Source organism: Cryptomeria japonica, chromosome 7 (genome assembly GCF_030272615.1).
Source record: "Cryptomeria japonica chromosome 7, Sugi_1.0, whole genome shotgun sequence".
NCBI classification, from domain to species: Eukaryota; Viridiplantae; Streptophyta; class Pinopsida; order Cupressales; family Cupressaceae; genus Cryptomeria; species Cryptomeria japonica.
The window spans coordinates 662044988-662068995 of record NC_081411.1 but is presented as its reverse complement, the minus strand read 5'-3'; positions in this window follow the sequence as shown (position 1 = coordinate 662068995).

Sequence of the window (24008 nt, the reverse complement as noted above, 5' to 3'; positions counted from 1 at the left end):
GATATGGGATCCATTTATGCTGAGATCCGAATTAAGAAAAGAAGAAAGAGAAGAGGACAGAAGAGAATACTTACTTCTCCAAATTTTGCACCATTCAGAATCAGAGTGAAACCATCTCCAAGAATGTTTGGACAAGAGAGCTTCATTTAAAGTGCGAATCCTCCTAAGCCCCAGACCACCTTTGCTTTTCGACTTACAGACTTGATCCCATGCCACCAAGGACATTCTTTGCTTTTCCTCAACCCCATACCATAGGAATCTTCTTTGAATTTTCTCAATAGCTTCATCATACTTGACTGGAATTATGAATAGGCTAAGAGCATAAATGGGGATACTTTGAAGAGTAGCCTTAAGGAGAAGGAGCTTACCAGCTTGACTTAAGAGATCCCCTTTCCAACCTGCAAGTTTTTTGTGAAATTTATCAACTAGAGAACTCCAAAAGGAGTCAGGAGGGGAAATCCCCATGGGGAGACCAAGGTAGGTAGCAGGAAGGTCAACAATCTTACACTCCAGAATTCTATTGATCCTTTGTTGTCTTCTCTCAGGGGTATTAATGAAAAAGACATCACTTTTGGCCCAGTTAATAAGCTGCCCCGTAGCTGAAGCATATTTACACAAGGTACTCTTCAGAACTTTAGCTTCTGAGATACTTGATTCCCCCATAATTATTGTATCATCAACAAACTGCTGGTGTGAACAAATAAGGCTAGCAGAAGAAGGTTGGAGGCCCTTAAAGGATCCTTGCTGCACCAAGTTTTCCATGGTCCGACCAAAACATTCTGCCATAATAATGAAAAGGATGGGGGAGATAGGATCTCCTTGCCTAAGACCTCTCAAAGCTTGGAAAAAAGTTGAAGGAGAACCATTGACAAGAATATCAAAGGATGTAGAAGTGGTAAGTTGGGAGAAAAGATCCACAACTCTTGGGACAAACCCAAAGGAAGTGAGAACTTTCTAAAGAAGAGACCAGTCAACCCTATCATAGGCTTTGGAGAGGTCGACCTTAAGGATGAGACCCTGCTTCTTCACTTTAACAAGAGAGTGAATATTCTCATGAACAGTAATAATAGAATCGAGAATTTGTCTTCCAGGAACAAACCCATTTTGCGGGTGTTTAATTAAGGCAGGGAGGATAGACAAGAGTCTAGAAGTCAAGACCTTAGATATGATCTTGTAAAAGGAGTTGCAGAGGCTAATAGGTCTGAACTTGTCCAAAGAATCAGCTCCTTGAATCTTGGTGATGATAGCAATAAAAGTACCATTGATTTCCTTCAAGATTTTTCTAGCCCCAAAGAATTCCTTAACCCCATTAGCAACATCAGTCCCGATAATGTCCCAAAAATCTTGAAAAAAGAGCATTGGGAAACCATCAGGACCAGGAGCTTTGTTTCCATCAAAAGAGAAAATAGCATTTTTAATTTCTAAGATGGAAGGAATGGAAGAGAGAAAGGCATTATTTTGAGCATCAATGAGATGAGGAATGTTTTGAAGAAAAGAGGACTAAGCTTCAGCATCCAGACTTTGATCCCTCATTAGGAGGTCCGAGAAATACCTCTTAGCTTCATTCCTTATTTCATCCTCCTTGACCAGCTCCCCACTGTCCACAACTAACTTGTTCATCCTGTTGGCTGCTTTATGCTTTATGGTTGACATATGGAAGAATCTTGTATTCCTGTCCCCTTCCTTGAGCCAAATGCATCTCGATCTCTACTTCCAGAACATTTCCTCTTTAGCGATAATGTCATGGTATTTTTTAAGAATCTCATTCTCCTCAACAATAGTAACAGTACTGAAACCATCCTTCTGGATCTGGTCTTGTATTTCTTTAAGGTTTTCCTGAATTTTACTCTTAGCCTCAAATATATTCCCAAAGTTGTTCTTATTCTAGATTCGAATGTTGTCCTTCACACTTTTGAGCTTCTTAACAACTTTGAACATAGCCATTCCCTCAACTTGGATACTCCACCATTTTTTAATATATTTTTTAATGTTGGGGTGAAGGATCCACTTTTTTTCAAATCTAAAGGGATAGTTTCTCCTTCTATTGATCAGATCAGCATTGAAGGTGATTGGAAAGTGGTCGGAACCAACCCGAATATGTGCTGACAAAGAACAGAAATACTGAGTATACCAGTCATCAAAAATGAGAGTTTGGTCAAGGCGCACTTGAATAAGGTCATTACCATTTCTTCTATTTGTCCAAGTGAAATTACAACCCTGTATCTCCAAGTCATTAAGAGCTTGGGAATAAATAAAATCCATGAGGGCCATCCTACTTTCCAATTGAGGAGGACTACCTCCAAATTTTTCCTCCTCTTTCAAGGGCATATTGAAATCCCTCATGACCATCCAACTAAGAGTTTTGAAGCTTTCCCTAGCCTGTCTAATCCTTTTCCAAAAAGAGTTTCTAGCCTTTAAGGTATTAGGAGCATAAATGTTTGTGAGAACCCATGAAGAACCATATTTAAGATGCTCAAATTTAATCCAAGAAAAATTACTTTCCTAAATAATGACCTGGCCTTTAATAGTGTTAAGATTCCAAATGGTTGCAATGCCTCCAGAAGCACCCTCAGAACTTCCCCCACTAATATTACCATTTTTGAAGAACTTCAAAGATTCAACTTTTTCTCTACTCATTTTGGTTTCTTGAATAAGAAAAATGTTAATATTGCTATCTCTTATCATATTCCTAATAATATTATGTTTATGGGGATTGTTTAGACCCCTTATGTTCCAAGAAATTATCTTCATAGCTACTTACCAATTCCCAGCTCCTTGAGATTTTATTGAGTTCCATCTACTATGTTCTTGCTGGACTCCATATCTCTAACTTTGTGGTTAGAGGGTCATCCTAGGGAAGAGGAGACGTATCCCACATCAACTTGAGCTATTCTGCTAGATTTCCTTATCCGAGATGTCGAGGGAGTTGTTGCTTTCTTACTCTTGTGTTTAGGCTGCTTCCATTCCATTTCTGACACAGGAGCCGCTTCCGAATTGATGAGAATTTTGGAAATTTCATCTTCATTACCCCATTTAGGAGTTTTGGACTCAGTTGGAATATTGTTTGCTGTTCTTGAATTCTAATCCAAATTCAAAAGACTCATTCCCAAAATTGCACACTTTTGGGCTTCTTGAATTTCAAAACTAGGTATGGCTATAGAAGAGTCAGTCCTTTCAACTTGGGGATCTGGGATCTCACCTTCCTCGGGTTGATAGTCTCTAGCTTCCACTACCTTGTTTTCATATGTGTCATCAACCACTTCATCTTTCACTTTTGGAGGATCATTCTGATCATTCAAATCCTTTTTCTGAGTTGTTCTTATGGGACTGGCTTTGGTTGTTTCATTTCTATCTACTTCCTATACAGTGGGACTGAAGATAGAGTTTGGGGCTTCCATCTATTCCCCCAGAGGAGAAAAGTGATTGGAAGTTTCTTCCTTATTTTCTGTGTTTTTAACTTGCCACACCCATTTCTCTGGCATATTCTGGCTTTCAATCTGAGGTTTTAACTATTTAGGCTCTGCCTTTTTGGGAAAGATTTTGCCCAATGACCTACCTTTTTACAGTGGAAACATGCAAAAGGAATAGTTTCATATTCTATATGTTACTTCCAAGTTCCCAGTTTTGAAACTAGGTCAATATGTTCCAGCATATCTGCCTTAGGGGCTACTCCAACACAGAACCTTGCATGGGTTAATCTTCTTTTTGAAGCAGTGATTGGGTCTATAGAGAGTAGCTCACCAAAAGAACTTGCTACTGGCAAATATTTTGTTATTTATGAAAAAATATATAATTTATTGGCAATTTCATGAATTCATTGTCATTAATAGACAAGGCACATCACATCACATCAGTACATCACATCACATAAATTCATAATATAATGAGTCCAGACTCTACACGATGTATCAATAAGTGTGGCTTCTTTGACACGTGAAGGGTGACACATACCTAAAATCTATCAATGATTTTAAACCGTTCGATGATCGTAGATCAAAGGCGGAAGTTTTATTTCGGCCCAATTTTCTAAAGAGAACATAGCTCACCAGAAAGTGTCCAGAATGGAAATGGATTCAATAGACATGTATAAAATGTCACAAATGATGATCGATAATTTTGTTCATTTAATATATATCTATTCACTTACGCAATTCATTATGTCCCCATGACTTCCAATGTGATACTTGCCAATTTGGTACTGGTTCATAGCTGTTTCCATTTTCGCACAATAGTGCATTTATGGGAAAGATTTGCAGAGATACGAAAGATTTTAAAAATTTTATAGTAGTTAATACAGTTAAAGAGGTAATTATACAATCAAGAGCTTCAACAATTTATATACGATCTCTGATTCTTTCATCTTCAATTAGCCTTTGCCATTTGGTATTTAAATCATCGGAGCTTCAGCTCACGGTATTTTAGGTTTATAGGCTCAGGTAACTAGGTTGTTTAATTTGTTAATCTATTTTCTCAAGATGGACACTCCCATCTACTTGAGAAGCATTTCTATAGAGGACCATAGGGCCTTTCTAGGCTTCGTTAGAGACCCAACCCTTGAATCAGTCTGTAATGAGGTTGGGTCATTCACCAATGAGGTTGTGCAAATGGTGTTGGGCAGAGAGTTTCTACGAAATGAAAATAGGTACCGTGTTAACATGGATATTACATCCCGCTTCTTAGCATCTCTTTTGGACCTAGGAGGAGACAAGGTGGATATGTTGATGCTGTTGAGGAAGGGTTTTTAGGAAGACTTCCTTGGAGACAAAAATTACTCTTGTCATCCTTGCAGAAGTAGGGGTGGGGATCCCTTGGGCGAGTGAATTATCCAAGCTTCTCCTCCCTGACCAAGAAATGTCAGTGTCCAGGCAACTGTTTCTCCTAAACCTAAATGTGGAGCAGCTGACGTGTCACTAAAAATGCGCACAAATTGGCAGGGACTTCCTCTAGAAATGGTTCCTCCTGGACCACTTTCCAAACTACATGTGGCTTGAAGAATTCTCTCAGCTTATGTTGTCTGAAGAATTCTACATGGAAGGATGGCCAGATTCTTAGGGCAAAATTGTAAACAATTCCACTACCTATGCCCTAGCCCCACTCGCCTGCAGTTTTTTTTTCGTATGTCCTCGAACCCTAACAGGCTAAGTGACAGTGGCTCACTCATTTTGGCTTTTAAGTTTTTGGGGGACTCAAGTCTCGGATGAAAAAATTGTAAATTTCAAAAGCATAATTTTTAATGATAATTTTTCAAATTCCAGTTTGTTTTAGTTTGGCTCTTACAGTATTATGGATAGAAAAATGCTTTCTATGATTCTATTTCATTTTTGTTAATTAATTTCTTTCAAATGCTTTTTGTATATGAGCTACATTATTTAAATTATTTGTTAAACAATGGAAATAAATTTAATACTGTGATCTTTTTTATGTAATGCTATTAAAAAAAAATTCAGTTCATTCCATTAATTATTTGTACATTGAATATGGTTGATTATAATTTTATAAATATACAGACATTCGAAATATAAAATTTCAAAAGTTTCAAGATACAAAAGTTTATCGGTAAATGTTTTTTCATTCTATTAATTCAAAAGTTTAAAGATACAAAATTTGCAGTCATTCATGCATAAACGCAGACAGAGAGAAAACCATACTGCCCACAGCTTATAACAAGCAGACAAAAAAACCAGTTCATTGCCGATAGGCCGCTCACTCAGTCTCACTATCCCTTTGGGTTGCCTCCTCCCAGCCCCTTCCCTCCTCGGAGGTCGATGCTTTGGCTTTCCCTTTTGTTGCTTCAGCTTTCATTTTTGGAATACAATTTAGGCACCCAAAGTCGAGGTCACCCTCCAAGCTTGCCAGTGTTGTATGGCCCTTCCTTCTTGTGCCCTATCTCTCAATTCCCTACCAACCTCCATCCTTGCCACTACATGCAAAGCCTTCAAGACTTCATCCACCCTGGTTAATTTCATAAAGAGTTTCATCACTTCCCACCCCACTCGGGTACGTTCACGACATTGGTATTTGATTTCATCCTCTGGGCCATGAATAAAAGGAAGTAATTTGTCCTGGTCATCCCCTTCCTTAATTCAAATGTCAGCTTTTGGTACCACCCACTCCAAGATTGAATCTAGGTTAATCAAAAAATCCCCATCAATCAATTTGACCAATGTGAGTTTTACCTTTTCCACCTCTGGTTCAAATTCACAGGCCCACACCAGAATCAAAGAGTAAACCTCCATGTTAGTTCAATACCGGTGACTGATATGTGCCACCTCCTTCATAAGCATCAGTCAAGCTACTACCCACAACTTCTCCTCCTTAAACTTGAACAGTCCTTGCATTCGTTTATCAGATACTTTTCCCAAAAAGGGCACCAACTTCTTGTCTGTTCGAAGTGTGAAATTGGCCTCCATAGTCACCTGCAATTTCAAAAGCACTTCCTACAAAAAATGTCTTATAGAAGCCATGATTCATTTGTTCTGCTTCAAAGCAAAATCTGGAAGCTACGATTCTATGAACTACAGATTTGTTCTACTTCAAAGCAAAAACTAGTACACAGATCATAAGGTAATAAATTTTGCCTCTCTCTTAACTCTTATAGGTCAGGTAATGAATGTGCACGATAAGGCATTAATGCCATGAGATCAAGAAAAATATTTCCTGCCATCCTCCCCTTCCTCCATTCATGCGACATGCCGCATACAACTCCTTCTGCAACAATTAATCGCCACCTTGACATTTGTACTTTCCAAATTTGCTCGCCTTAACAGGTTGAGGACTGCACATTTTTTTAAATTAATACACTTAATTTATGTTGAACATTTATATATATTTTTAAACTATTTTTTAAAATTATATATCGTAAACATATTTTCAAAGAATTTTGTTAAACTTTAAATTACTATTTTAGATTTAATATTGAATGTTTTCTTTTTTATATTAAACTTTTACCTTTCAAATTGTATATCAAAATTTATATTTTTATTTAGTTATTTGTTTTATTCTAGAATCTAAGTTTCATGTTTTATACTATTTTTGAATTTCAAATTTTTACAAATAATATTAACATTATATTTAATAGTTATCTCAAACTATTGCAGTTTGCACATCTTTAAAATTTAAATGTCTCTTATTATGGGACCGACGACATCTAACAACACTCAAGTTCTCAACAGGTATCATCATCCGTCGGATGAGCAAAGATCAACGGCTTAGGGTGGATTTTGGCCCAAATGTGGGTATTGAACACATTTGTGAGAACTTCACCCGGAATTGAACATTGTAAATTTAATTAAATATAATTAAGTCTAGAGTCTATAGACTATAAATCTCTTTTCCGGGCAAAATTTTAAAATGATTAAATAGACCTTAAAAACAGACCCGAAAAGTGACACGAGTGTGGTGATGTGCCAGAAAAATGGCAAAAGTCATGGGACCCACTTCATCTGAAAACAGGTACCATCGACCCAATGACCGTTGGATGAACAAAGATCAACGGCTTAGATGGATTTTGCCCCGAATGTTGGAAGTGAACACCTTTCTAAGAACTTTGCCCAGAATTAGACATTTTAAATTTAATTAAATATAATTAAGTCTATAAAGCTTTTTTTCGGGCTGAGGTTTAAAATGATTAAATAGACTTAAAAATCAAACCCAAAAACTGACACATGTCCAAGTATGGTGACGTGCCAGAAAAATGGTAGAAGTCATGGGACCCACTACATCTGAAAATAGGTACCATCGACCATTGGATGAATAAAGATCAACAGCTTAGGGTGGGTTTTGGGGTGAATGTGGGAAGTGAACAACTTTCTGAGAACTTTGCCCGGAAAAGTGACATGAGTATGGTGACATGCCTAAAAACCGGCAGAAGTCATGGGACCCATGATAACTGACAATATGTACCATCGTCCGTTGGATGAGCACAGATCAATGACTTAGGGTGGATTTCGGCCCGAATGTGGCAAGTGAACACATTTGGGAGAACTTCACCCGGAATTGAAATGTTTTAAATTTAATTAAATATAATTAAGTCTATAAAGCACTTTTTCAGGTGGAAGTTTAAAATTATTAAACAGACTTAAAAAGAAGACCCATAAAGTCACAATAGGTACCTTGGGGTCCCTCATCCGTTGGATGAGCAAAGATCAATGGCTTAGGGTGGATTTCGGCCCGAATGTGGGAAGTGAATACATTTGGGAGAACTTCGCCCGGAATTGAACATATTACATTTAATGTCCTCAAAATTTATACAACATGATTCATAATGTCCTTGGAATTTATACTGAAGTAATGAATGTTTTGTCCTTCGGCATCGAATAGTTATTAATAGTAATTAATAAAATTACAACATGATTCTAGATATTTTGCCCTTTAGGTTTTACTTTTCTACTTTTCAGATTTTTCAAAATAAGAGACTCGTAAATCATAAGCATCTTTAATTTCATGGACAAACCTGTAAATCAAGGGAGATTTAGAAACAACTACTAGATTGAGGAATGCAAGTTGCAAAAGAGATTATTTGTGCGAATCTAGTGAAATAAAAAATTCCAATTTCTGAGTAAAATCTAGAACACCTACATCCCGCCTTTTTTGCTTTTGGTAATCTCATGGTCCAAATTGAGGGTTAGCATTTTTAGGTTTTTATCTAGCATTATTTTGAAATATTAACAATAATAGTGATGGGGAAAACAAGAAGCAGTAGTTCAACAAGAAGCCAAGTGAAAAACAAAATGTACCTAACTGAACTGGTTAAAATGCCATGTTTCACTAATGAATACCATGATATTTATGACCTTGCTATCCATGGTGAAAAGTGTATCATAGATATTAGATATGCATTGTCTAGTAAGGTGGGAGATGCATCCTGGGCAAAATTTACTATTTTTCAACCCAGTGTTACAACAAAAAACAAATAAAATCGCATCGTGGGATGTTGGATTGGGAAGTATGGTGTTACTTGAAGTATTCCCTTGCCCTGATTTTGTCATGGTCTGTGCCGAAAATTATGATGAAGATAAAAGCAATTGTCAATAAAAATACAAAAGAGGAAATTCTATCCATAAACGAGGGAGGATTTGCTCGTTTGTTGAACATAGGATTTGAAGCCCAAAACTCAAACATCCAAATTGACCTTGAAAAGATGGCAAGGAATTATGAGAGTCTCGATCCAAGTCACAGAGATTCATTTGTCAAAGCTCTAATAAAGAGTGGTAGTGGTAGTGGTATTGTGTTGGATCAAAATCATAAGCCTCCTTATGATTCTAGCATTTTTGTTCCATGGGTTGGGGATAGTATTTCCTTGTTGTTGTTTTGCCTAGGATTGGAAAATGATAGGGAAGTGGGTGCAAGCCTTCTTGAAATGATTTATAATATCTATTGTGTAGGTCAGCTAGTAAGATATAATTTTATTGAGCACATTGTAAAATCCATGCAAAAACAATTACTAATGATCAAAAAAGGTTCCTGTAAGACATTTAGGTTCTTATCCTACTTGTGCTATCTCCTTCTATCCAAGTATCGTACAATATTCGAGACCAACAAGCTTCAAATCGTGAGCTATAAGATTGATGAGAAGATTGGGAAGAGAATAGAGTGTCCAATATATGATTGGACCCCAAAGATAAGGATGCATGATAACAGAAAGAACTACAACCATTTTGTAGACTACTTTTTGGCACCAATGTATAATGAAATTACAAGCACTCCAATGCCTAAGTTGCCTATGTCTTGTAGAGATTGCATTAAACTCGGAAGTCAAATAGAATTGGTTGACTGGTTCTTCTTGGAAGAATTCACTATGTTAAGGTTTTACGGATTGACAGTAAAACCATATAGACTTCCAATACATGTGACAGAGAGGGTATTTGCATTAGAGTATGTACGAAAATTGGAGAGCACAAATAGGCACTTCCATGGTCAGCAAAAGAAGAGCATATTTCCTTCCTTGCCTTTCTCATGTGGAGGGTTCACATTTGAGAGAAAAGCATTCAATGTGGCACATGATTTTTTGATAGTTTTTAACTTTGGTGATGAGGGTCTTTGGTAGTATGATTCAATCGGTGTACTTCAAGCAAGGCTTAAGAAAAATGGGAACTCTTCAGCGTTATGTCAACATGAAAGTAAACCATTGCTAGAAAAGATTAGAAACAAGGACTCCTGGGATGAGGTTAAAAAAGAGATGGAGAAAATTGCAGCTGACAATAACATTTCAACAGAAGAAATTTCATCACAAATTATGGCATTGCACACACAGAGGACAACAGAGGAGGGCTAGGGCATCCAAAATAGGAGGTCCTACAATTTCTACCTAAAATATGCTAATCCATCTAAGAAAACTATTCCCAAATCAATTTTGCATGAATGTAAAGAGAATTATTGGACTCAAACCAAAATAAATGATTTTTGGACTATGAGGAGGGATCTCGGTGAACCACAGACAAGTGCACAATTTGAGAGCATCGACGAGGATGCAGAGTTTAGCAAATTGTGGAATATGGAGCATCCCACAACATCATATGATAGGAGTGAAGATGTTGATCAGTATGAGCCTGAGGTTGAGCCCACTCAAACAACTACTATAGTCCCTAAAATATTAGGTGCAGTCCATGAGGTAATGAAAGACAAATATAGAAAAGGGGCAAGCATTTTGGAAAACATGGGATTTGAAGGTGGTGGTCTAGGTCCTAGAGGAGAGGGAATTTGGTATCCACTTTAGGTACAAATTCCATCAGGGTCAAAATCAAAAGGTCCTTATAAACCAGCCATTGGACTTGATTCTTTAGATTCATAACTGATAGGTACTACTCATTACCCTCATAATACACCTACATTTGTTTCGGGTTCGAATCCACAACCACCACCACATCATGGTATTCCCATTGGTGGTGAATCAAGTGCCACTACCACTAGTGGGGAATCTAGGGATAGTATTCCTATTATTTTTTAGTCAAGTGCCACTGTGATTAGTGATGTTGGCATGGGTACTACTACTGATACTAGTTGTCTTGGTGTTGGAAAAGGGAAACAACAAAATATCTCTCACAAGAGGCCACTAGAGGTAGATACTCATTCTCATACTATTGAGAATCCTATATCAAGTGCCACTGACACTACAAATCAATCATTTGTAGCTTCAGATCACACACCTCAAAAGACTATGAAAACCACACATGAAAGTGTTAGTGGGAGTGGAACAGCATCAGGAACTGTTGTTGGTAATCTTGGTCAAGCATTAGTTAAAACCACAGGAATAAGTGGAATTGGAGCCTATGGTATTCCTATGTCACCTTTCAAACATTCAATTGCTTTAGCAAGCCCAAATTTTCAATTTCATGATTACTATGAAAAATATGAACACACAACAAAAGAAAATAAAGAAAAAAGGAAATCATTTCATAGGTTTTCTGTGTCTGAAGTTGTAAATGAACATCCTGCAAGGAAGAGGGTATTTCCAACATATGACCCACAGAAAGATATGATGGAGTTCATGGTTGTTATGCCCCCAACCCCATCTAAAGATAAAAATCGACCACACAGTCAGATAGATCCCTCTCAATTTCAAGTTAGCACCCTCCAAATGGATTTTTCCAAAGTACACAATGTGGATAAAATTAGTGTGTCAAAAAGGACTAACGAAGTGCTCTACACTTCATTGCTAAAGGTGGAGAAAGAAAAAAATAAACTGGAGAAACAAATAGAAAAGTTACAAGCAGACTTGGAAAACAAAAAATCAAGGAGAAAAGCAATAGATAGAAAGTGCAATGATTTATAGAAAAGGATAAAAAATTTGGGCTCTACAGTAGAAATTGCAGAGTAGGAGAAGAAGGATGTAGAATTGAAGGACCTGACAAAAAAACTGGCTAAAAGCAGTAAAAAAATTGTTAAGGAAAAAGCCAGTTTTCAAAAATTATACAAAAGTTATGAGTCTGCTACCACCGAAATGAGAAAATTACAGGACCTATTGGATCATGGGAAGGAAAAGGAAAAACATTTGTAAGATGAAGTAGAGGAAGAAAGAAAAAAATGTGCACAAATAAAGAAGACCTGCACAATGCAAATGATAAAATAAAAACTTTGGAGGATAGATTGAAAGATAATATGAAAAATACAATGAAGTATATACAATAAAAAATTTGGTGGCAAATAATGTAGAGGAGTGGGAAGTTGTGTGAATGGTTTCAATTGACTAAAAGTATGAGTCTAATTTTTAAAAAAATCAAAGGGCACTATGAGAAGAGCATACATGTTTATTCAAAAGAGGAAATGGCAAAAAGGATTCTGAAAGTAGTCTACAGTTCCAGTGATAGCTACTTGGCATCCAAGAGAATTAAGAGACACATTGATGCCACAGTTAAGACATCATCAATCATTCAAAAATGCTAGAAGTTAAGGGAAACATCAAAAGTTATGGAAAGTTGTGGAAAAAAGATAGTGAAGTTGCAAGAAAAGAAAAATAATTTGATTAAACTTAGTTTGCCTAAGCCTATTGACACATCAAATAAATTCATTGGAGAAGAAGCTTACAAAAAAAGCATGGAGATAAAAATGAAGTCTGATTTAGACTTGCTTCCAAAGGACACAACTCTCAAAAGCTTTCTGGAATTCATCCAACCATTTGCAACTCTAAATTTGATATTGGATGAAACAATGATGTCAAGTAAATCTTATAAATATGGAATGTTGACGAAGTTGGAGTTGACTTTCCATAGTTTACAAAATATTGACCTTCCATCGGACGAAGAGTGGAGCACCCTACAAAAACTGGCACAAAATTCTTAAGAATCATAGTATGTATTGCACAATTTTGTTCTTTTATTCTTAATTTCAAGGTTTTATGTTTTTTCTGTTTGCTATTTTGCTATTCCAGCCTATGAATCTATGATGCACTCACTATTGCTATTTTGCTAATCTAGCCTATGAATCTATTTTATGAATAGGAAAAAAATAGCACTCGCTATTGCTATTTTGCTAATCCAGCCTATGAATCTATGATGCACACATTGCACAATGCAAAACTTCAGCCAGTAAATTTGTATTCTCAAATTCTCCCTTGCTTTAACATTTATGCATTTCTCTATTTCTGATTAGTAGGTTTTAGGCACTACTATTATCTATGTTTAATTTGTCATGGTGTGAATTAATATTTAATTTTGAACTTTGTTTTTTGAACGTGAGACATCAAACATGTACTAGATGTTAAATTGCTAATACGACCTGTGATGGCCATATAAATCTGTGTTGAGTTTGTGATTTTGATGTTCAGTTTTCACATGTTGCAAACTTGCAATTTGACCTAAAGGTATTGTTGCTCCCTTATTTCTATAAAAGGGAATTCAGGGTCATTTGCAATTTTGCAAAGGGTTCTGAAACTTTGTATTCACTTTTGCATGGACATTGGAGAATCACATAGGAGTTGTTGTTGCTCTCTTGTTTCAATAAAAGGGAATTTAGGGTCATTTGCAAAGGGTTCTAAAACTTTGTATTCACTTTTGCAATTGGCATGGAGAATCACACAGATTGGTGTGTTACTATTGAATGAATTGTATCATATGGCTATATTTTGAAAGAATTAATGAAAATCTAAGTTCTCGACATGTGTATTACTATTGAATGAATTGTATCATATGGTTCTGAAATGTATCACAGAGATTTGAGACTCAAACATGTATAAATAAACAATAAACATCTTTGTATCAATAAACACATTATGGTTTTTTTTTATTATGCTATTTTAAATTTGGAAATAGAAAGTTCAAAAATACAATTACAAATCAATATTAAATTTTAATTGCAAAAAGTAATATGCTTTTGTAATATGAATGATGAGATATAGTAATAAGATTAATAAATACCAATCTCTTACAGTTGCCATTCATCCTCATCAAATTCAGTGTTTTCTTGATTCTTGTATGTGGTTTCTTCACTCTGAGTCTGAGTCTACATATTGTTAGGCCCAATATGGAAAGCTAATGTACTGAGAGGGGAGGGGTGAATCAGTACTCAAAAAATTTCTTCAATAATAACTTTACTATTATGCATAAACCAAATAGTGCAGTAACATAATATAAAGCTAAAACAAATAGATAACAATCATACATGATTCACTCCATAACACATATATTTTGGTTACGCAGAAACTCTTGGTTAGAGAGAAAAACTACAGTGGGGATGGCACCCACAACTTCACTACTACAATAATAAAGAGTGCTCGATTAGAGCTACATGTTTAGCTATTTCTGATAGCTTACCCTATTAGGAGTAATAAGATCTTTTAGATCTACCTTGCTAAAGGATTTTACAACACTTAAACTAAATGTTGCACCTGGTTAGAGGCTTTACAATTTATAGACTTGTTTAGAGTCTTTTACCCTGTTAAAGGTTTCGCTTACAACTTCAAAATATTACAATAAATCATTACAAATATTTGCAACTTTACATCTGGAATGTTATAGCAGATTCTATGTCCTCAGAATAGATTACCTTGCTTATAGCATACCTCGGTAACCCATATAGTAACTCAGTAAACCCTTCTATTTACTCTATTCTTCGACTGTTCTCTGAAAACCTTCTCAGTGACCTCTGTGTCTCTGTAACAATCTTCTTACTCTCATGCACACACCTTTTTTTAATTCTTAACTCATGTTGTATAAATAGATCTCTTATGCCAGTGATCCATTCATTGCTTCGATCTTACAAACATGTTTTATCAAATGAATAACCATGCAAAATATTTCATTGGTTAGATGACCTCAAAATCATACACAATCTTTAAGTGCAATTTCCAATGTGATAACGGTTAGATGTTCCTCGATCTTGTAACATGTTTTCATATGTATGTCCAAGTTCAATGAATCTGGTAACATGTTTCACTTGGTGTATATCAACTCGGTGTGTCATCTTTGCTGCTTGGCAGACATGAAATGATACTTGGTAGACAGCTCGGTGTAAACTACATTCTGAGACTACTTTCTTCAATAACCGACTAGACTGTGCATACTGACTAAATATCTCGTAGAGATAACCGACTAGAGTATATAGAATAACTTTGAACATAAAACTAATGGCAACTTGATAAGTAGTAACAATCTCCCCTATTGACATTAGTTGAGATGTTTGACAAAAACTACTTTCAAAGTTATAACTCAATAATCTATATACTTGCAAAATTTGACTATACTAATAGTATATACAATAGTCAATGAAATAATATATCCAAATATACTCCCCTTATCGATATACTGTACAAAACTTTGATTTTGCATGATCGATGATCAATGTTATGTGTGTTGCTCGTGATCTTTGCTTACTGTCCTGTTCACTGCTTGGTTCACTACTCTTGGACACTCTGCTTGCTCTGCTCTGTATACTCCCCCTATATACTATACTCCTTTTGTTTGATTTTAAACTTTGATGCTTTGAATACTACACTCCCCCAATACTGTATCACTCCTCTAATACTATATCATATCACTCCCCCCTTTTTGACAAACATCAAAACTTAATTACCATTCGGGGGTGGTAAGTGGTCAAAAATGGATTTGTACTTGGTCCATGCTTCGGTGAGAGCAATAGAGAGGGCATTCTTTACACTTTCCATTAAAGAATTATGTGCTTGAATATTAGCCAATAATGATATTAAGCCATCTAGAGTGCTTCCCTCTTGTGTAGTAGATAAGGAGGTTGCTCGGTTGATCTATTCTTGGATGGATGAAAGATGAGGAAGGAATAATGTCTGAAGTGTCATTATGTCCATCCTGATCTTGTGTTCTTCATTTCTTAGGTCCAATTGTTGAGCCATGAGCTGTTGTAACCTTGTATAGAAATACTGAACTAAATTTGGCTCTATGGTCAACTTGTTTGAGAGATCGGTGATCTCTTTCTCAATTGCCTCTATTTTATTTTTAATGTCTTTAATGAATAAAGAAAATGTACAGAGTTTCTAAAATAAATAAAGAATGTGCTTGAGTTGAGGAGTCAATTCAGCAATAAATTTGACAAGTTTAACTTTGCCAATAGCTATAGCTTTTTGTACCTCTTCTATCATTTTTGCAGTGATCTCTTTGTCTTTTAGCTTGCTCAAATACTTCGATACATCTACTCCAAATGTCTCTATCTTTGTTAGGAGTTCATTCAGTTGAATGTGGATGGCTGCATCTGTTGATACTATAGCTTCAAGTAGCATGTCTATTAAGAGTGCATTCACCTTCTGAAGTACTTTATTTTTCTTTTGAATCACCATTTGTTTCTCTTGTTCGGCCTTTGCTTTGCATAGTTCATCGAAATCAATGAGTGCTTGCCCCTTTAATTTTGATATATCTATATTGGGCAACACTATTGGTTTTGACAAATCAACTTTAAAACTATTCTTTTTCATCTTCTTTTCTTTACCTTTTACTGATGGAACTAAGACAATGGCTTGTGAGGCTTGATGACCCTTGGTAGGTTGCTCGGTAGAGGCAACACTTTGGTCGGTTTCTTTAGCCTCTGTAGAGTCCTTCGATGTCTTGGTACTTGGTGTCTCAGTTACAACATTCTCAGTGCTAGAAGGTGCTTGAGATGTCTATTATTGAGTAGTACCTTCTCTTGTTGTAGACTTGTGGCCTTCAGTGCCCTGCTCCGTGTCATGAGGGTTTTCGGTTGAGACAGGTTGTTTGACTGGTGGATAAGGCTGAACTTGTTCCAAGACTGATTCACTAGATACAAGTTTTGCATATGCATTTCCTTCTATCATTTCTTGTTCCGGTGACTCTGTATCCATGACATATTCATCTATTTGAATGGTGTCAGCAGGGTCTTGCTCGGTAACATCAGGATCTTGCTCGGTGACATCAACAATTTCAACTATAGCTTGCTCACCGACATCCTTGATTTTAAAGATTTCCTGCCACTTTGCTTTTGTCTCATTTTCAACTTCAATATACAGCCCATTCATCAGTTTTAAGGCTCTCTGTTTGACAAGAAACTTTGAGTTGTAGGTTGTCAGATGTTCTTTTATTTTAGCTACTGACATGTCAGGAAAGAGATGAACTAGACTTCTTTCTCTAATCTGTTTCTCTGAGTCCATTTCATACTTCCACCTATTATCAATATGAAAATAAAGTTCATTCGGAAGTGACTTAGCTAGTTCCAATGGAGCTAACCGGAATTTTAGAAGTGTGCAGATGACAGCTTCTTCAATTTGTCTCTTCTCATCACTATTTCTAGTTTCATACTTAACATATCTAAATGATCCAAATCCTCCATATTCTTTCAGATTAGCATAGAAGTTTTCAACACTATGTACATTACCTTCTTGCTTTTGACAATCTGAAATTTGCTTGCATCCTCTGATTCGGTATCACTAGACTCTTTTGCCAAAATGAGTCTCTGAGTAGATTTCTTGTAGGTCTTTGTTACCTTGGGAATAGTAACACTCTTTGTTTTCTTACTCGGTGAAGCCGCTGATGCTCTAGTGTTAGGTCACTTTGGAGGTGGAGTTGGTGAGGCCTTTGATGTGTCCTGTTTCTTTCTGTTCAACACTTTTCCCTTAGGCAATTTAGTGCTCAGTGTTATAACTGCCTCTTGGGCTTCAGATTCCTCTTCGGTAATGGCAATGGTGCCTTTGACAGGTGTAGAGGAAGAGTCTTCTCTGAATTTTTTTGATAATGCCTTTATCATCTTTGATGCCTTTCTTGTAGCTTTGGGTACTACAATGCTCATCTTTACCTTTTCCTTTACTTCCTCATAGGTTCCACACCTCAGCTCGGTAGCATGCCTTGGTAATGTAAGAAATGCATCAATTTGTTGTTGTGTGATGTCAAAATCAATCTCGTAACCCATTGGTGACAAAGATTGAGTCCTTGGTTCCACAACATTCACATAACAGTAATCAGTGTCAACTTCAAAACATATGTCATTTTTGTATTTCTCCACTAGCTGGGGTGGAATCTGGTACCTGTTATGCATTTTCTCTTGAAATTTACTGAAGTAATCATCCATAATATCATTGAAATTATCACCTAACTTCTTGATGAAGTCATTGATCTGATGGGTGATTGGTTGGTGTAGCTCCCAAACAACTTTACCGACTGATGGAAAGAATTTTTCAAAATAGAAAAACATGCATACAAGTAATGATCCAAACTTTAGTGTATTAGCCGAGTTGTTTTTCTTCGGCTTCCTAATGGTGTTTAGATTCTCAAACAAGTTCTTCAGCAATACCTCACATAGATCAATTTTCATTCCCTTTTTCACAATTTTGTATGCTAGGTCTACTGCTGCACAGGGTACACTGTTTTCCCTTGCTGATTGGAAGAAATAGTAACCTATTACTCTTATGGAAAATTTTAGTTCTTCATCTATGACATTGTTCAATTTTAATCCTCTACAATCTAATTCCACTCCAGTTAAACTGATCAATTCCTTTTGTGATATCATCTTTTGGGCTCGGGCATGATCATAAATAGGGTAACCGGTAATCAGATGAATGATTTCCTTAGTAATCTTAAATTGTTTCTCTTCTAACCACATGAAATCATCATGAACTCTACTTAGAAGAAACTTGACCCACTGGGGTTTGAACACAGAGGGATAGGTTAGGGCTTCAGTCAATCCCTTGATCTTGATGTGCTCATACTTGCTATTCAATTTACCATTGGTACATAGCTCATCATAGGTGTCTTTGATTTCAACATGATCGAGTTCTTCAACACGACATTTGGTGAAGAATCTCACATCCTCGACTAACAACACTCTATACGGGATGAGTGAAAAAGTGGTTTTGTCATCCGTTTCAGATGCAACTTTGGGAGTCAAAGAGTATTTTAGTGAGGGATTCTCTACATTCTTGACAACAATGGGATCTTGGATCTTAGGCACCATTTTAGATTTCAGATAAAAGCTAACAAAGAATCCTTAGGGTTTCAAGATTTCAAATGGTAGACACTTCACACTTAGAAAATAATAGCAACTTGATAAGATCAGTAAACCAACTTAACTATGCATTGAGATTGATGTAAATACCTTGAATTTGCTTTGTAGGAGGTTTGATCGCCTTAGATTCACTTTGCTCTGCTCTCTTGAAAACTTGGTGAGTTGAAAATGACCGCGAAGATGCATTTAAGTGCACAATATGCCTTATCGGCCTCTGTGCAGGTTAGGTCAAAAACATAAAATGCACTCAGTTCCACTTAACTTTCTTTCCTTTTTTTTTCACTTTCACCGAGTAACCAAACTTCCTTCATTCACTGACTTGACAAGCTTCCTGTAAAGTAATTCAAAGGACTTTGATAGAATTTCAAACTTACTATTACATCTTAATTATGTAGTTTTGGATTAATTACATAATAAATAGGAACTATTAAGATTTAACCTTGATAGAATGCAGTCCCTTCATACCTTTACCGATTAATTTGGAATAGGAGCACCTAACTCGGTAGGTAAGGTTCTTTTTTCATTTGACACAATTTCCTTCTTCTTCCAAATCATCTTTAATTTGTCTTTTATTTCTTCAGTGTCTTTTCTAGGTTGATCTCTGCAATCTCCAGCTAAGTGTCCAACTTTGTGACAATAAAAATATGCCATACTAGGATTTCTCCATGATCTTCGGTTGTTCATTCTAAACCTTATAAAATAGTTGGCACTTATATGTCCATATCGTCCACAACATTCACACCATATCCTTGTATTGTAATCCCATGGTATTGTAGAATATTATTGGTAAGGATTTGTGTGAGTTTGGTAACCTCTAGCATTTTCTCGGTGTGCATACCACATATAGTTCTTTTGCTTAAGCCAGCACTTCTCGGTACTATGTCCATATCTATTGCAGTTTTTACAAAACCCTTTGAATTTTGCCTTCTAATAATTGTTTACAGACTTTTCTAATTTGGCACATGTTGGCAGTGTGACCTTGATTTTCACAGTAGTTGCAAATAGGCTTCTTTCTTTTGATGTTGTTCTTATTTCCAGCTTGCTTTGATGATTCTCCTCTCTCGGTGGTATGAATTCCCTTCTCGGTAGAGTCTTTTCCTTTGTAACCAAGTCCTACATCTTTGTTGGGTCTTCTTGTATTCAGTTGCTCATCCAACATCTTTGATGCTTCATAACTCTTCTTCTGTGTTTCTTTGGATTTCTTCTCTGATTCAAGTTCATTGGTCAACCTCAATACTTCAAGTTTCAATGCTTGATTCTCATTATCCTTCAGAATTGCTTCATGATGTGCATAACCTAGTTGATCTGACAGATTTTGCTGAATTCCAGTCAACCTTGTGATTTCATCATTTTTATCAAATACTAAGACTTCAAGTAGTTATTTCTCTCTTTTTAGATCTCTTACTTTATCCTCGGCTGTCCTTAATGCATCAAGATTTTCAGTCATCTGTGTGCTGAAATATTCATGTTCTCTTTTCATTTATTTTAGTTGATCAGCCAGTGCTTGTTCTTTTCTCTCAATACTCTAACCATTTCTTCAGTTTCTTCAGATATGCTGTTCTCAAATGATGTCTCAATTTGTTCCACTAACTCTTGAGATTCCTGCAAATCATCAGATAATCTTCTTCTTACTTTCAAAGATTTTTGCATTTGTCTTTGCATGTCTGCAATCACTTGATTAGCATGATCCAACTCTTCTTACAGATACACAATCCTCTGACATTGTTTATAGCCTTCCATTAATAAGATCTTTCTCTTTAGGCAGTTAAACCCTTTTCCAAGATTTAAGCTCTGATACCAATTGTTAGGCCCAATATGGAAAGCTAATGTACTAAGAGGGGAGGGGTGAATCAGTACTTCAAAACTTTTCTTCAATAATAACTTTACTATTATGCATAAACTGAATAGTGCAGTAACATAATATAAAGCTAAAACAAATAGATAACAATCATACATGATTCACTCCATAACACATATATTTTGGTTACGCAAAAACTCTTGGTTAGAGAGAAAAACTGCAGTGCGGATGGCACCCACAACTTCACTACTGCAATAATAAAGAGTGCTCGATTAGAGCTACATGTTTAGCTATTTCTGATAGCTTACCCTATTAGGAGTAATAAGATCTGTTAGATCTACTTTGCTAAAGGATTTTACAAAACTTAAACTAAATGTTGCACCTAGTTAGAGGCTTTACAATTTATAGACTTGTTTAGAGTCTTTTACCCTATTAAAGGTTTCTCTTACAACTTCAAAATATTGCAATAAATCATTACAAATATCTGCAACTTTACATTTGGAATGTTATAGCAGATTCTATGTGCTCAGAATAGATTACCTTGCTTATAGCATACCTCGGTAACCCATATAGTAACTCGATAAACCCTTCTGTTTACTCTGTTCTTTGACTCTTCTCTGAAAACCTTCTCAGTGACCTCTGTGTCTCTATAATAGTCTTCTTACTCTCATGCACACACCTTTTTTAATTCTTAACTCATGCTATATAAATAGATCTCTTATGTCAGTGATCCATTCATTGCTTTGAATTTACAAACATGTTTTATCGAATGAATAACCATGCAAAATATTTCATTGGTTAGATGACCTCAAAATCATACACAATCTTTAAGTGCAATTTCCAATGTGATAACAGTTAGATGTTCCTCGATCTTGTAACATGTTTTCATATGTATGTCCAGGTTCAATGAATCTGGTAACACATTTCACTCGGTGTGTCATCTTTGCTGCTCGGTAGACATGAAATGATACTCGGTATATAGTTCGGTGTAAACTATGTTCTGAGACTACTTTCTTCAATAACCGACTAGACTGTGCATACCGACTGAATATCTCGGTAGAGATAACCGACTAGAGTATATAGAAGAACTTTGAACATAAAAATAATGGAAACTTGATAAGTAGTAACACATATCTTCACCGAACTGCATCTCAATGCTACCAGTAGGTCCAGTAGTCCCACTAGCACTTTGGTTTGAAGTGTTGCCCAAACCTCTTCTTTCACATTTGGACCTTCAAATTTGCAATGCCCTATCGTAAGGAAAAGTGTGGATATCATACCTAGATGTATAGAGCCGCAAGCAATTTTCCAAATTTTTGTCTAGTTTGTTTCTTAGCTTTGATTTTAGGAACCCCAAAGCACTGAAAACTCTCTCATCTTCCACCGAACCCAATATCATGGTAAGACATAAATCAGCAAGCTTCACATATTTTGGCATTGAATCACGCAAAGCTACGTTCTCAGCTATATATTTCCAAAGCCTTGTTACTGATCCCTCTTCGCGGGGGTTCTCCATTTTGGCATATTGTTCTTTCATAGTGTATGCAAAACAAGATGATTGCTCTCAAAGATGAGTTTCATCTAATATTCCATTTATAGTTACTCCATTCAATTCTTTGGATATGCAAAATTGTTCTATCAAAGTCAGTAGCTTACTTCAAAAATCAAATGCACTATTGAGGATCCAATAATTAGGAAACACAATAGACATGGCTTAGAGTAGGTTGTTAGGAGGGAATATACTTCTAATTTGTGAGGAAAGATCATATGCAATTTTCTTCATAGAAGTAGTTGTAGTCTCAACAATCTTGTCAAAATCTTCTTTTTTAACTCTTGCTAGTTTCTTCCTAGGGCGCTTTTCTGGTTCCTTGGGATCGACCGTGGCATAGAAGTGCATTGGTATCTCAACTCCCTATACATTGGCACATACCTCCTCTCCTGCACCGATTTATAAAAAGTTATCAGGATTGTTCAAATCTGTGAGTGTCCACCACTTAACAAATTTTTCATCAGATAGTGTTGGTTGATTTCGATAGAGATTATCGAGGGTCATGCATGTCATCTTATGCAGCATAGCATATTCTACAATATACAAAGCTCTTTTTTGGGCAGCCTTCATAATATTCCTCATTTCCTCTAGCATGGGCAGAAGAGCTGCTAAAGTTAAGAGTGTCTCTAAATTACTTAACCTGCCAAGAAGTTCAGGAAATTTTGGTTGATTTGATTTGTCACAAGTTGTGTGAAATAGTCCAACCAGGGATGGATTTTCTGAAAACACTCGATGCGTTGGACCATCCAAAGAGATCCATTTGGTATCATTATCCTTGAGAAGCTTGTTCCCATCAGTTAATCCATCAACAAAGTGTTGAAATTCCATAAATCGCTTGGGACTTCGACAAAAGTGTGAGTAGAGCTCTCTGATTAAAATTTCAATTTTTTTAACCGAAGCAAACTTGCTCACAATTCCAAAAGCTAGATTCATTTTGTGAGCCATGCAATGAATTGCAGTTTTGTATGGTGCAAATGAAGTTTCAACCTTTGTACAAATACCGTTCCTATAACCTTGCATTACCAAAGCTCCATCTGCTCCAACACAAACCAATTTTTTGGCTACCATCATGTCATCCATACCTCCATATTCAATTAAACTTCTCTTTACTAGTTGAAATAAATTTTCCGCTATTGCACTCTCCTTCATTTTAGCAACAGATAGTAGATGAGGTTGGTGGGTATGATTCTCTACAGTATAAACATGCATGCATACCCATGAAGTATTGTCTACTGTCGTAACTTCATCTAAAGAATATGCAATGAAGTTTGACTCTCTTATTTTTTCCTATACATCTTCTTTTTCAACCTCAGGAAGACAACTTGCCCATTCCCATCCACTGTTTACTGACCAGTGTCTATTAGGATAGTTAGGAACTTTCAAAAAGTGTAATAAACCACTAATTGATGGGAAATCTATCACAGCACGCCCTCTGCTCAAAATATGAAAAACAACACTTAACTGAACAACTTTTCCCAGATTTTCTATTTGCATTGTTTTTCCAAAAATAGCTTCAATAGAACCTTTAACTTCAGTAGGCTTCATCTGTAATTTCTCATGAAAATAATACTCTTTGGCATTCCTCACATGCTTACATTCCTCCTTTGTTTTCCATCTTATCACTGATTTTTCAACCCTGTCTATCATTCATTTTTCATAAACTTTACCCATATGCCTTTCTATGGTGTCAAATTGTAGCTGCAACCTAATTTCCTTGTTATGTTTCCAAGTGCAAATCTTACACCTGCATTC